Source organism: Dipodomys merriami, unplaced genomic scaffold, assembly GCF_024711535.1.
Source record: "Dipodomys merriami isolate MVZ:Mamm:240054 unplaced genomic scaffold, mDipMer1.0.p SCAF_4, whole genome shotgun sequence".
NCBI lineage: Eukaryota > Metazoa > Chordata > Mammalia > Rodentia > Heteromyidae > Dipodomys > Dipodomys merriami.
Genome location: NW_027205603.1, coordinates 95,394,717 through 95,406,479, shown reverse-complemented (window position 1 = coordinate 95,406,479; position 11,763 = coordinate 95,394,717). Strand labels below are relative to the sequence as shown.

At 53.0% G+C, this 11,763-nt stretch overlaps 1 pseudogene; it reads left to right on the top strand.

Annotated features, from left to right (window-relative positions):
• Positions 1–9,481: 9,481 nt before the first annotated feature.
• On the top strand, positions 9,482–10,539 carry LOC138806182 (nascent polypeptide-associated complex subunit alpha pseudogene; annotated as a pseudogene).
• Positions 10,540–11,763: the final 1,224 nt, after the last annotated feature.

Sequence of the window (11,763 nt, the reverse complement as noted above, 5' to 3'; positions counted from 1 at the left end):
GAGGGTGCGCGGTGCGCATGCGCGCTCGGCTCGCGGGCTCCTCCCCCCCGGACTGGGCGGTGGGCGGGGCTCTGGGGGGATGGTGGGTGGGGACTGGGCGGTGGGCGGGGTCTGGGCGGGAGGGTGGGCGGGGACTGGGCGGGAGGGAGGGCGGGGACTGGGCGGCGGGCGGGGACTGGGCGGGAGGGTGGGCGGGGACTGGGCGGCGGGCGGGGACTGGGCGGGAGAGTGGGCGGGGACTGGGCGGTGGGCGGGGACTGGGCGGCGGGCGGGGACTGGGCGGGAGGGTGGGCGGGGACTGGGCGGGAGGGTGGGCGGGGACTGGGCGGCGGCGGGCGGGGGCTGGGCGGCGGGCGGGGGCTGGGCGGCGGGCGGGGACCCGAGCCGCGTCCGCGCCCGCCCCGCCCCCTGGCGGTCACCGGCGGGGTAGCTCCGGAAGGGCGCGCTCGGGAGAGCCGGGGCGGGAGCGGCCTTCCGACCGCTCCGCGGCGGGCCGCAGCCGAAGCCGTCAGGACCGGCGGGCGCCGGTGAGTCTCCCGTGTGGCTCTGGGGTTGCCAGGCCCGGCGCTGGCTGGAAGGCCTCGCCGCCTAGGCCGAGCCCCGCGTGGCCGCCGACCCGGCCGGGACGGAGCAGCTCCAAGCCAATGCCGGCGCCCCGTGTGCGGAGACCCGGAGACGACAGCCTCGGCCCGCCCGCCGGTGTCCCCCCCCCGACCCCCGCCGGTGTCCCCCGCCCGCCGGTGTCCCCCCCCGACCCCCGCCGGTGTCCCCCCCCCGCCCGCCGGTGTCCCCCCCCGACCCCCGCCGGTGTCCCCCCCCCGCCCGCCGGTGTCCCCCCCCGACCCCCGCCGGTGTCCCCCCCCCTGACCCCCGCTGGTGTCCCCCCCCTGACCCCGACCCCCGCCGGTGTCCCCCGCCCGCCGGTGTCCCCCCTCTGACCCCCGCCGGTGTCCCCCCCTGACCCCCGCCGGTGTCCCCCCCCCCGACCCCCGCCGGTGTCCCCCCCTGACCCCCGCCGGTGTCCCCCCCCTGACCCCGACCCCCGCCGGTGTCCCCCGCCCGCCGGTGTCCCCCCTCTGACCCCCGCCGGTGTCCCCCCCTGACCCCCGCCGGTGTCCCCCCCCCTGACCCCCACCGGTGTCCCCTCTGACCCCCGCCGGTGTCCCCCACTGACCCCCACCGGTGTCCCCCCTGACCCCCGCCGGTGTCCCCCCCCCAACCCCCGCCGGTGTCCCCCCCTGACCCCCGCCGGTGTCCCCTCTGACCCCCGCCGGTGTCCCCCCCCCAACCCCCGCCGGTGTCCCCCCCAGGCTCTGCTCAGCCGTCTCCAGCGCCCCCCTCACAGTCTGGGCCGGCATCACCCCAAGGCAGGGAAGGTGGGTTCTGTGGCCCAGGACAGGGCCACGCAGTGGATAGCAGGATGCAGCTGACTGCAGCCAGCAGGGGCCAACCCGCAGCCCTGGGCCTGCAGCCGGAGACAGCCCCCAGACACCCAGAGGCTTCAGCTCTGCTTAAAAATCTTGAGCTTCAGGGCTGGGGATGTGGCTTGGTGTAGAGCTTGCCTCCCATGCACAGAAACAGAAAAGGCCAGAAGTGCTGGGCGCTGGTGGCTCACGCCTGTAATCCTAGCTACTCAGGAGGCTGAGATCTGAGGATCACGGTTCAAAGCCAGCCCGGGCAGGAGAGAAGGTGAGACTCCTATCTCCAATAAACCACCAGAAAACCGGAAGTGGCGCTGTAGCTCAAGTGGTAGAGTGCTTGCCTTGAGCTGAAGAGCTGAGGGACAGCGCCCAGGCCCAGAGTTCAGCCCCCATGACCGACAAAAAAAAAAAAGAAAAAAAAGAAAAAGCCAGAAGTGGCGCTGTGCCTCACGTAGTAGAATGCTGGCCTCAAGCAAAAGCAGTTCAGGGACAGCGCCCGGGCCCTGAGTTCAAACCCCAGGACTGGCAAAAAAAAAAAAAAAAAATAAATAAATAAAAAGCCTTGAGCTTCATGGAAACACCTGGAAGCTCCAGGACCCCTGCTCACCCTGACACCATAGGGTGCATTCCAGACAGCACGTGGTGTCAGCCGGTCGCTTGGCCTTGAGCATCTGCAGCTGTCTTATGAAGTTCAGATCGTGGCTGGTGCCGGTGGCGCAGGCCTGTCATCCTAGCTACTCAGGAGGCAGAGATCTAAGGATCATGGTTCAAAGCCAGCCCCAGCAGGAAAGTCTGTTAGACTCTTATCTCCAGTAAACAACTCACAAGGGGCTGGGAAGGTGGCTCAGTGGTAGAGCGCTTGCCTTGCATGCCTGAGGCCCTGGGTTCGATTCCTCAGCACCACATAAGCAAAAAAGAAAAAAAGCCGGAAGTGGCGCTGTGGCTCAAGTAGTAGAGGGTTAGCCTTGAGCTGAAGAGCTGAGGACCCAGGGCCAGAGTTCAGGCCCCACAACCAAAAAAAAAAAAAAAAAAAGTTGGTATCATGGGCTGGGATGTAGCTCAGTGGCAAAGCGCTTGCTGAGTTCAATCCCCAGTACCAAAAGAGAAAGACAAGAAAAAAAATTCATATCATGTGGTACTTCTGATGCCAAATGTCAGGATTTGTAGATGAAGTTGTGTAGCCACATAGGGGCTCAAAACTATGAATGCTGTAGACATCTGTCACCTCACAGTGACAGCAGTGGTTGGTGGCTCCAGCAGTGGACCTGAGAGCCAGGCTGGGAGCTGGGGCCAGAGGACACACAGAGAAGTGACCCCATGTGGGAGACACCCCGAGAGGACACAAAGTGTTCTCAGATGGAGAGAGGAGTTGGGGCTCAGGATACCCCAGGCTCAGGCTAGCACAGCAGGTAGGCATGGATGGTACAGGAAGGTGACTGATCAGCTTTGAGGAGGTTCAAGGCATCCGTGTGCGTGTGGAGCGGTGCAGTGGAGTCCTGAGTCCTGTCCTTTACTGAGGACCCACCTCCAGGGCTCAGGAAGCACGGGTCAGGAAAAGACTGAAGAAGTCTCCTGCCCCTGCAGGAAGGCCCGCGGTCCCCTGTGTGTCTGCCCTGCTGCCCCTCAGCAATCTGCAGTATGTAATCCTTGGCCCATAAAAGAGAAGTCTGGTACAAAACCCCTCTCCTCAACTGTATGACAAGCCTAGTATGTACTGTCACCTTTCTCCAGGAGACTGAATTCCGGACTCCATGGCTGGCTGTGTAGTAGGCCACTGTCCTCACTCTTGCCAGAAGGACTGAGGCTTGATTGTCATCCTCCAAGTCCAGGCCAGAGGAACATGGCGCCCCTCCTAGGATTAGGACTTCTGGAATGCTCCCATTTAGCCCTGTACCTACACAGGTCCAGGAGACTGTAAGGTGACACACAGGCTGACATGTCAGGAGAAAGGAAGAGCTACATGCCCTATAATCATGCACTACCCAGCACAGACTCCACTGGACGCCTGTCCACCAACCAACTGCCACTGCCACCTCTGAGACCAGGAAGGAAAGGGTTAAGAACTCCTCTGAAAGAAGAACGAATCCTATCCTGTTTCCATGTCAAAGACCCAAACCCTGTCCTAGGCCGCAGTGTTTTGCTCCAGATGGACAGCACGTGCCCTGGACTGGATGTGTGGGTGCTGCTGGGCCCATCACACCAAGAAAACCTCTCCAGGGCACCACGACACCTTCCCATGCGTGCCCCATTCTAGTGCCACGACAACCCTTCCGCCAAAGGTCATCTTCCTAATTTTAGCACTTCACGTTTCCCACAAACCCATGTCCCCAGTCCCCACAGATTTCATAACTGATATGAAAGAAAAAAGAGCTTAAATAGCAGTAAGAAGCGGGGCTTCCACACAGAGGTGAAAGGAACGTGTGTGCGCGGGTGAATCAGTGTCTCCCGCAAAAGGGCACTGTCCTCAGGGCCTTATTTGGAAATGGATCTTGATGGATGTGATTAACTCAAGGGCTTTTAGATAGAAACCTTTGAAGGTCAAGGGCCCTAAGCCCAGTGGTTGGTGTTCCCCAGGAGGATGGGAAGGAGGTCTGTGCTGTGATCCTGAGGGAGTGTTGTGGAAGGGAGCTTTCCTCCTCCACCTTCTGTGGAAACGGGGATGGCTGATTCTTTGACTTCAGACTCTGGCCTCTGGAACTATGAGCAAGTAAATGTCTGTTGTTAAAGTTTTTGGAATAGTAATGTGTTCTGACATTCCTGAGAAACTAGGACAGTGTGTTAAAGGTTTAACTAACTCATTAGCTAGTTGAAGAGTCAAGACAGTTGTTAAAACCAGCTCAAAAGAGACATTCAAGCTGGGCACCAGTGGTTCACACTTGTAATCCTAGCTGCACGGGGGGCTGAGATTTAAGGATCAAGGTTTGGAGCTGGTCTTGGCAGACAAATGCAAGAGACTCTTATCTTCAAGTATCTAGTAAGAAACTGAAGCTAGAGTGGAGAGTGCCAGCCTTGCATGGTTAAGGCTAAGATCGAGAGTGCAAGGCCTTGAGTTTTAGCTCTGTCTCTCTCTCTCTGTCTCTCTCTCTCTGTCTCTCTGTCTCTCTCTGTCTCTCTCTCTCTCTCACACATACACACACGGGGGGGGGGGGACTTTCAAGAACCATGCTATTTATATGGGGTAAAGGGATGTTGCAGTGAGGTTACAGATCGACGCAAGACCAGCTTTCTCAAACAAGAAGAAACAATGATGGCCCCTGCACTAGAGTTCTCCGCAGGCCTGCAGACAGGAAGCGCCTGTCCTGCCTGGAAGTCTGTGGCTTCTGGCACGGACCCAGCTCCACAGGGGGAGCAGGAGTCCAGCAGCTGGAATCAGCAGCCTGGAAGCGTGTGCTCCAAAAGTGTTATTTTCCCCTAGAAACTTCTGTGCATGTTAGAAGTTTTCATTAGACTTCTCAATTCTTTTTGACTTAGAAAAAAATCTAAAGAAAAATAAAAAATCAGCCTAGGCGCAGCCAAAAAGGAAGGCTGGTTCTGTAAGTGTGCCAGTATTTACACAGGTGTGGTCAGGGCCCCAAGCTGCAAGGCCCCCTTGAGTCTGTTTTGCTGAAAGTTTCCATGAAAATCTTAGATTGAATTGGAGCTTCCAAACCACCCTGTTTGCTAAACAGTTAGGGACAAGACCTCTAGTTTAAGTGCATTGCTACGTTCCTGCATTGGTTCCACCTGCAAGCTCTTGGAGAGGCTTGCGCATGCTCCCACCCTACCAGCCTGTTTCCCAGCAGCTGCCCCTCAGAGTGACAGCTTGGGCGGGGGTTCCGCTCCCAGTTAAAGGGGGCAGCTGAACCTCCATGGTCTTTTTTGTAGTGGAAACTGAGTTCAGGGCCTGGGCACTGTCCCTGAGCTCTTTTTGCTCAAGGCTAGCACTCTACCACTTTGAGCCACAGTGCCACTTCGGTTTTTCAGTAGTTAATTGGAGATAAGAGTCTCACGGGGACTTTTCTGTCCAGGCTGGCTTTGAACTTCGATCTTCAGATCTCAGCCTCCTGAGTAGCTAAGATGTAAGCCACTGGTGTGAGCCACTGGTGCCTGGCCCCTCTATGGTCTTAATGTGGCCCCCAAATTCATGTGCTGGAAACACATCTCCAAAGGATAGCGCAAATTTCCAAAAGATGGCGTGGGGGAAGGGGTGCTCTCAAGTGGCAGCGAAGCCCTCTGAATGGCTCCTGCACTGCCAAAGCAGCGCGTCTGTGATGAGGGGTGACGTCAACTTTTCCCTTCCCTCTCTCTCCCTCCCTCTCACCACATGATAACTTCTTCCATGAGCAAAACAGCCCCTAGGAGCTCTGGCCCTCAGTCTTGGACTTCAGCCACCAGAGCCATGAGTTGACAAATTCCTGTTCCTGGAAAATTACCCATCCGTGGCGTTCTTATTATAGCAGCACAGAACAGAGCAGGACTCTGCACACGTCTCCACTGAGGAGCGCTGGTGAGAACAGAAGCGGCAGAACAGTGGAGATTTCTCTGGGAGATCTCCAAGGAGGGTTTAGTTAATTTTTGTGGCATTACTAGGGCTTGAACTCAGGACCTGGGTGCTTTCCCTGAGCTTTTTCATTCAAGGCTGGCCTTCTACTACTGAGTCATAGCTCTACTTCTGGCTTTTTTTTTTTTTTTTAAACCTGTCATGGGGCCTGAACTCTGGGCCTGGGCACTGTCCCTCAACTCTTCAGCTCAAGGCTAGTGCTCTACCACTTGAGCCACAGCGCCACTTCCGGCTTTTTTTCTTTTTGCTTATGTGGTGCTGAGGAATTGAACCCAGGGCCTCAGGCATGCAAGGCGAGCGCTCTACCACTGAACCACCTTCCCAGCCCCAGTTCTGGCTTTTTGTTGGTTAATTGGAGATAAGAGTCTCAAAAACTTTGCCACCTAGGCTGTCTCTGAACGAAGGTCCTCCCAAGTAAGTTAGATTACAGGCATGAGACACTGGTGCCCAGGCTCCTTAGAATTTTCTATCCATGAAGATGTATGCTGTGAACAGAGATACTTTTACCTCTTTGCCAATCTGGGTTACTTTTTCTTATTTTTGACTGAATTACCCTGGACAGGACCTCCTGTACAAGGCTGAGTAGAGTTGGAAAGTGTTAATTCTGGGGCTGGGAAGGTGGCTCAGTGGTGGAGCGCTTGCCTAGCATGCCTGAGGCCCTGGGTTCAATTCCTCAGTACCACATAAGCAAAAAGAAAAAAGCCAGAAGTGGCGCTGTGGCTCAAGTGGTAGGTGCTAGCCTTGAGCTGAAGAGCTGAGGGACAGCGCCCAGGCCCAGAGTTCAGGCCCCACAACCGGACCCAAAAAAAAAAAAAAAAAGAAAGTGTTAATTCTTAGCTCAATCTGATCTTAGGGGAAGAATATGAAGTATTTAGTCTCATCGTTAAGAGTGAAATGAGTGCCAGGTGCTGGTGGTTCACACCTATCATCCTAGCTACTCAGGAGACTGAGATCTGAGGATCTCAGTGTGAAGCCTGCCTGGGCAGGAAAGTATGTGAGACTCTTACCTCCAATTAATCACACACACACCCCAAAAGTCCAGAAGTGAGCTAGCTCAAGTGGTAGCATGCTAGCCTTGAGCAAAAAAAAGCTCAGGGACAGAGCCCAGGCCCTGAGTTCAAGCCCCAGGACTGGCAAAGAAAAAAAAAGTGAAATTAGCAGCTGGGCATAGCAGCTCACAGCTATAATCCCAGCTACTCAGGAGGTTGAGATCTGAGAATCACACACAACCCAGGCAAACAAATCTGTGAGACTCTTCCCTTCAGTTAGCAAAAACCTAGACCTGGAGGTGTGGCTCAAGAGATAAAGCATGAGGCCCTGACTTCAAGCCTCAGTTCTGTTACAAAAAAAGCAAAATGAGGGGCTGGGAAGGTGGCTCAGTGGTAGAGTGCTTGCCTTGCATGCCTGAGGCCCTGGGTTCGATTCCTCAGCACCACATAAGCAAAAAAGAAAAAAAGCCGGAAGTGGCGCTGTGGCTCAAGTGGTAGAGCACTAGCCTTGAGCTGAAGAGCTGAAGGACAGTGCCCAGGCCCAGAGTTCAGGCCCCACGACTGGACCCAAAAAAAAAAAAAAAAAGCAAAATGAGCTGAAGGAGGGTGTCTCACATGGCGTCGGGGCTGGCCTGGAACCCCGGCCTCCAGCAGCCTTCCTGCCGGCATGCCGAGACGCAGAGACCACAAGTTGGAGCACCATGCCTGAGGACAATAGGTTTTATTAAATTATTTTTCTGAATATATTGAGATGTTGTTGTCCCTTACTTTGTTAATATATGTATTGCATAGGCTGCTCTTCTTTTTTTTTTTTTTTGTCGGTCCTGGGGCCTGAACTCTGGGCTTGGGCGCTGTCCCTCAGCTGTTCAGCTCAAGGCGAGCGCTCTACCACTTGAGCTACAGCGCCACTTCCGGTTTTCTGGTGGTTTATTGGAGACAGGAGTCTCACGGTCTCTCCTGCCCGGGCTGGCTTTGAACCGCGATCCTCAGATCTCAGCCTCCTGAGTAGCTAGGATGACAGGGGTGAGCCACCAGCGCCCGGCTCGGGCTGCTCTTCTTATCTTAAGCCAAGTTTGTGTTCCTGTGATGGATGCACCATGTTCAGGGTACACACAGCCCTCGGTGTACGCTGCTGTCACATTTTGCTTGCATTGTGTTGATACTCACATCTAGATGCACAAGAAACATTGGTCTGTAGTGTTTGACTTCTGATACCTTTTTTGTGCAGCCGTTCTGGGGTTTGAACTCAGGGCTTGCATTTGCTAGACGAGTTCTACCAGCTGAGCCACACTCCCACTTTTTTTTTTCTTTGACTTTAGTTATTTTTTGGTAGACTCACCCATTTTTTTTTTTATCTAGGTCAGACTTAGATTTCTATCTTCCTAGCTTCCCAAAAGCTGGGGTGACAGGTCATCTACCACACTCACCTTGTTGGTAGAGATGGGATCTCACCAACTTTTTACCTGGACTGCCCTGGAATCATGGCCTTCACCATCTTTCTGTGCTGAATAGCTGGGATTACAGAATGCAAGTGTGTACTACCACAACTGGCTGGCTTTGTGATGTCTTCGGACTGGGATCCTCAGATATTAGGTCTTGAGTAGTTAGAATGACAGGTGTGAGCCACAACACTTTGCTTTGTGTGGATTTGATGACAGTAATATAGTCTCACAAGTTTCATTGAAAAAATGCATTGAGACGGATCAACCCCCCTTCTGCTCCTAGGAATGTTCCTCTAATTCTTTAAGTGTGTGACAGGGTTGACAGGGATGTCATAGGAGCATGCACATTTCCTTGTGGAAAGTTTTATCTTTTCTTTTTTTTGCAAGTTCTGGGGCTTGAACTCAGGGCCTGAGCTGCTGCTGCAGCTGCTGCTGCTGCTGCTTCTGCTGCTTCTCTTTCTCCTTCTCCTTCTCCTTCTCCTCCTTCTCCTTCTCCTTCTCCTTCTCCTTCTCCTTCTCCTTCTCCTTCTCCTTCTTCTTCTTCTTCTTCCTTTCTTCTTGCTTGAACTCTGGGCCTGGGCGCAGAGTCCCTCAGCTCTTCAGCTCAAGGCTAGCACTCTACCACTTGAGCTACAGCACCACTTCTGGTTTTCTGGTGGTTTATTGGAGATGAGTTTCATGGACTTTCCTGCCTAGGCTAGCTTTGAACCGCAATCTTCAGGTCTTAGCCTCCTGAGTAGCTAGGATTACAGGTGTGAGCCACTGGCACCTGGCAAGTTTTTAACTTTTAAAAACACAGTTGGCAGGCTGGGAATGTGGATTAATAGTAGAGTGCTTGCCTAGCATGCATGAAGCCCTGGGTTTGATTCCTTAGTACCATATAAACAGAAAAAGCTGGAAGTGGCACTGTGGCTTAAGTGGTAGAGCGCTAGTCTTGAGCAAAAGATGCCCAGGGACAGTGCCCAGGCCCTGAGTTCAAGACCCAGGACCAGCCAACAGAAACAAAATAAACACTGTGGGCTTTGCCTAGTAAGTGCTGTCTTCACTGCCATGCTGTCCATGTCATCTGCTTCCTTCCAGGCTAGACTGCCTGGAGAACTTAGAGTTAGGAAGAAGCCAGGCACCAGTGGCTCACACCTATAATCCTAGCTACTCAGGAGGCTGAGATCTGAGAATTGATTCAAAGCCAGCTTGGGCAGAAAAGTCCCCATGAACTCTTACCTCCAATTAATCACACAAGAAACTGGAAGTAGAGCTGTGGCTTCATTGGTAGAGCCCTAGCCTTGAGCACAAAGAGGCTCAGGAATAGCACCTACGCCCTGAGTTCAAGTCCCACAATTGACAGAAAGAAAAAAAAAGAGGAAGAAATGCCCAATAAAACCACAGAAACCATCTCTGCTACAGAGCAGGAAATGCTACAGCCCCAGGCTGAGACAGGATCTGGAACAGAATCTGACAGTGACAAATCAGTACCAGAGGTCCAGGAACAAGACCCCACATAAGGGCTGGGAAGGTGGCTTAGTGGTAGAGTGCTTGCCTAGCATGCATGAAGCCCTGGGTTTGATTCCTCAGAACCACATACACAGAAAAGGCTGGAAGTGGTGCTGTGGCTAAGTGGTAGAGTGCTAGCCTTCAGCAAAAGCTCAGGGATAGTGCCAGGCCCTGAGTTCACGCCCCGCAACTGGAAAAAAAAAAAAAAAGACTGCACAGAAGCATCCACACACAGTAGAAATTGATGAAGAACCAGTGAGTAAAGCCAAACAGAGTAGGAGTGAAGGGAAAGCACGAAAGACTATGTCCAGACTGGGTCTTCTGACAAGTTTCAGGGGTTACTAAAATCACTATCCAGAAATCTAAGAGTATCTTCTTTGTCATCACAAAATCAACAAGGGCCCAGCTTCAGACATCTACATAGTTTTGGGCGAAGCTAAGATTGAGGACTTACTCAGCAAGCACAGTTAGCAGCTACAGAGAAATGTAAAGTTCAAGGTGAAGCTGTCTCAAACATTCAAGGAAAGACACAGACTCCAACTGTACAAGAGACGAGGGAAGAGGAAGAGGTTAATGAAACAGGTGTGGAGGTTAAGGACATGGAATTGGTCATGTCACAAACAAATGTGTCAAGAGCAAAGGCAGTCCAGCCCTGAAGAATAATAGTAATGGAGCCGGGCACCAGTGGCTCATGCCTGTAATCCTAGCTACTCAGGAGACTGAGATCTGAGAATCGCAGTTCAAAGCCAGCCCAAGCAGGAAAGTCTGTGAAACTCTTATCTCCATAAACCACCAGAAAACCAAAGTGGCGCTGTAGCTCAAGTGGTAGAGCGCTTGCCTTGAGCTGAAGAACACAGGGACAGTACCCAAGCCCAGAGTTCAAGCCCCATGACCAACAAAAAAAAATAATAATAATAAAATAATAATAATGGTACTGTAATGGAATTGACAATGTAACCATATGAAAACAAGGACCCTTTTGCGTGTGTGTGTGTGTGTATTTCAAGAATGTAACTGCAGTTTGGTTTGAAATATACTGTTTCTATCATTAGTAAACTTTTTGTTGTCATTGTTGTTGTTGTTGTTATTGATCGTGGGGCTTGAACTCTGGGCCTGGGCGCTGTCCCTCGGCTCTTCAGCTTAAGGCTAGCACTCTACCACAGGAGCCACAGCACCACTTCTGCTTTTCCAGTGGTTAATTGGAGATAAGAGTCTCACAGACTTTCCTGCCTAGGCTGGTTTTGAACTTTGATCCACAGATCTCAGCCTCCTGGGTAGCTAGGATTACTGGCGTGTGAGCCACTAGTACCCAGCAAGCAAAGCCTTTGTGTGCATGTGTGCATGTGTGTGTGTGTATGTGTGTGTGTGTGTGTGTGTGAGAGAGAGAGAGAGAGAGAGAGGGGGAGAGAGAGAGAGAGAGAGAGAGAGAGAGAGAGAGAGAGAGAGAGAGAGAGAGAGAGAGGGAGAGAGATTGGGATTTGAGTGTACACTAGGCAGGCACTCTTCTTTGAACCATGTCCCTAGCTTCCCCCCACACATACACATTTTTTTTTTTTTTTTTTTGGTCATGGGGCTTGAACTCTCTGGGCTTGGGCACTATCCCTGCACTCTTCAGCTCAAGGCAAGCACTCTACTACTCTATCACTTGAGCCACAGCACCACTTCCGGTTTTCTAGTGGTTAATGGAAGATAAGAGTCTCACGGACTTTTCTGCCCGGGCTGGCTTTGAACTGTGATCCTCAGATCTCAGATCTCAGCCTCCTAAGTATCTAGGATTACAGCACCTGGCACCAGCACCTGGCTCCCCAACTATTTAAAAAGTCATTTTTCTAGTAGGGTAACCCATTTTTGCTTAGGATCAGTCAGCCCCAGACTGGTCC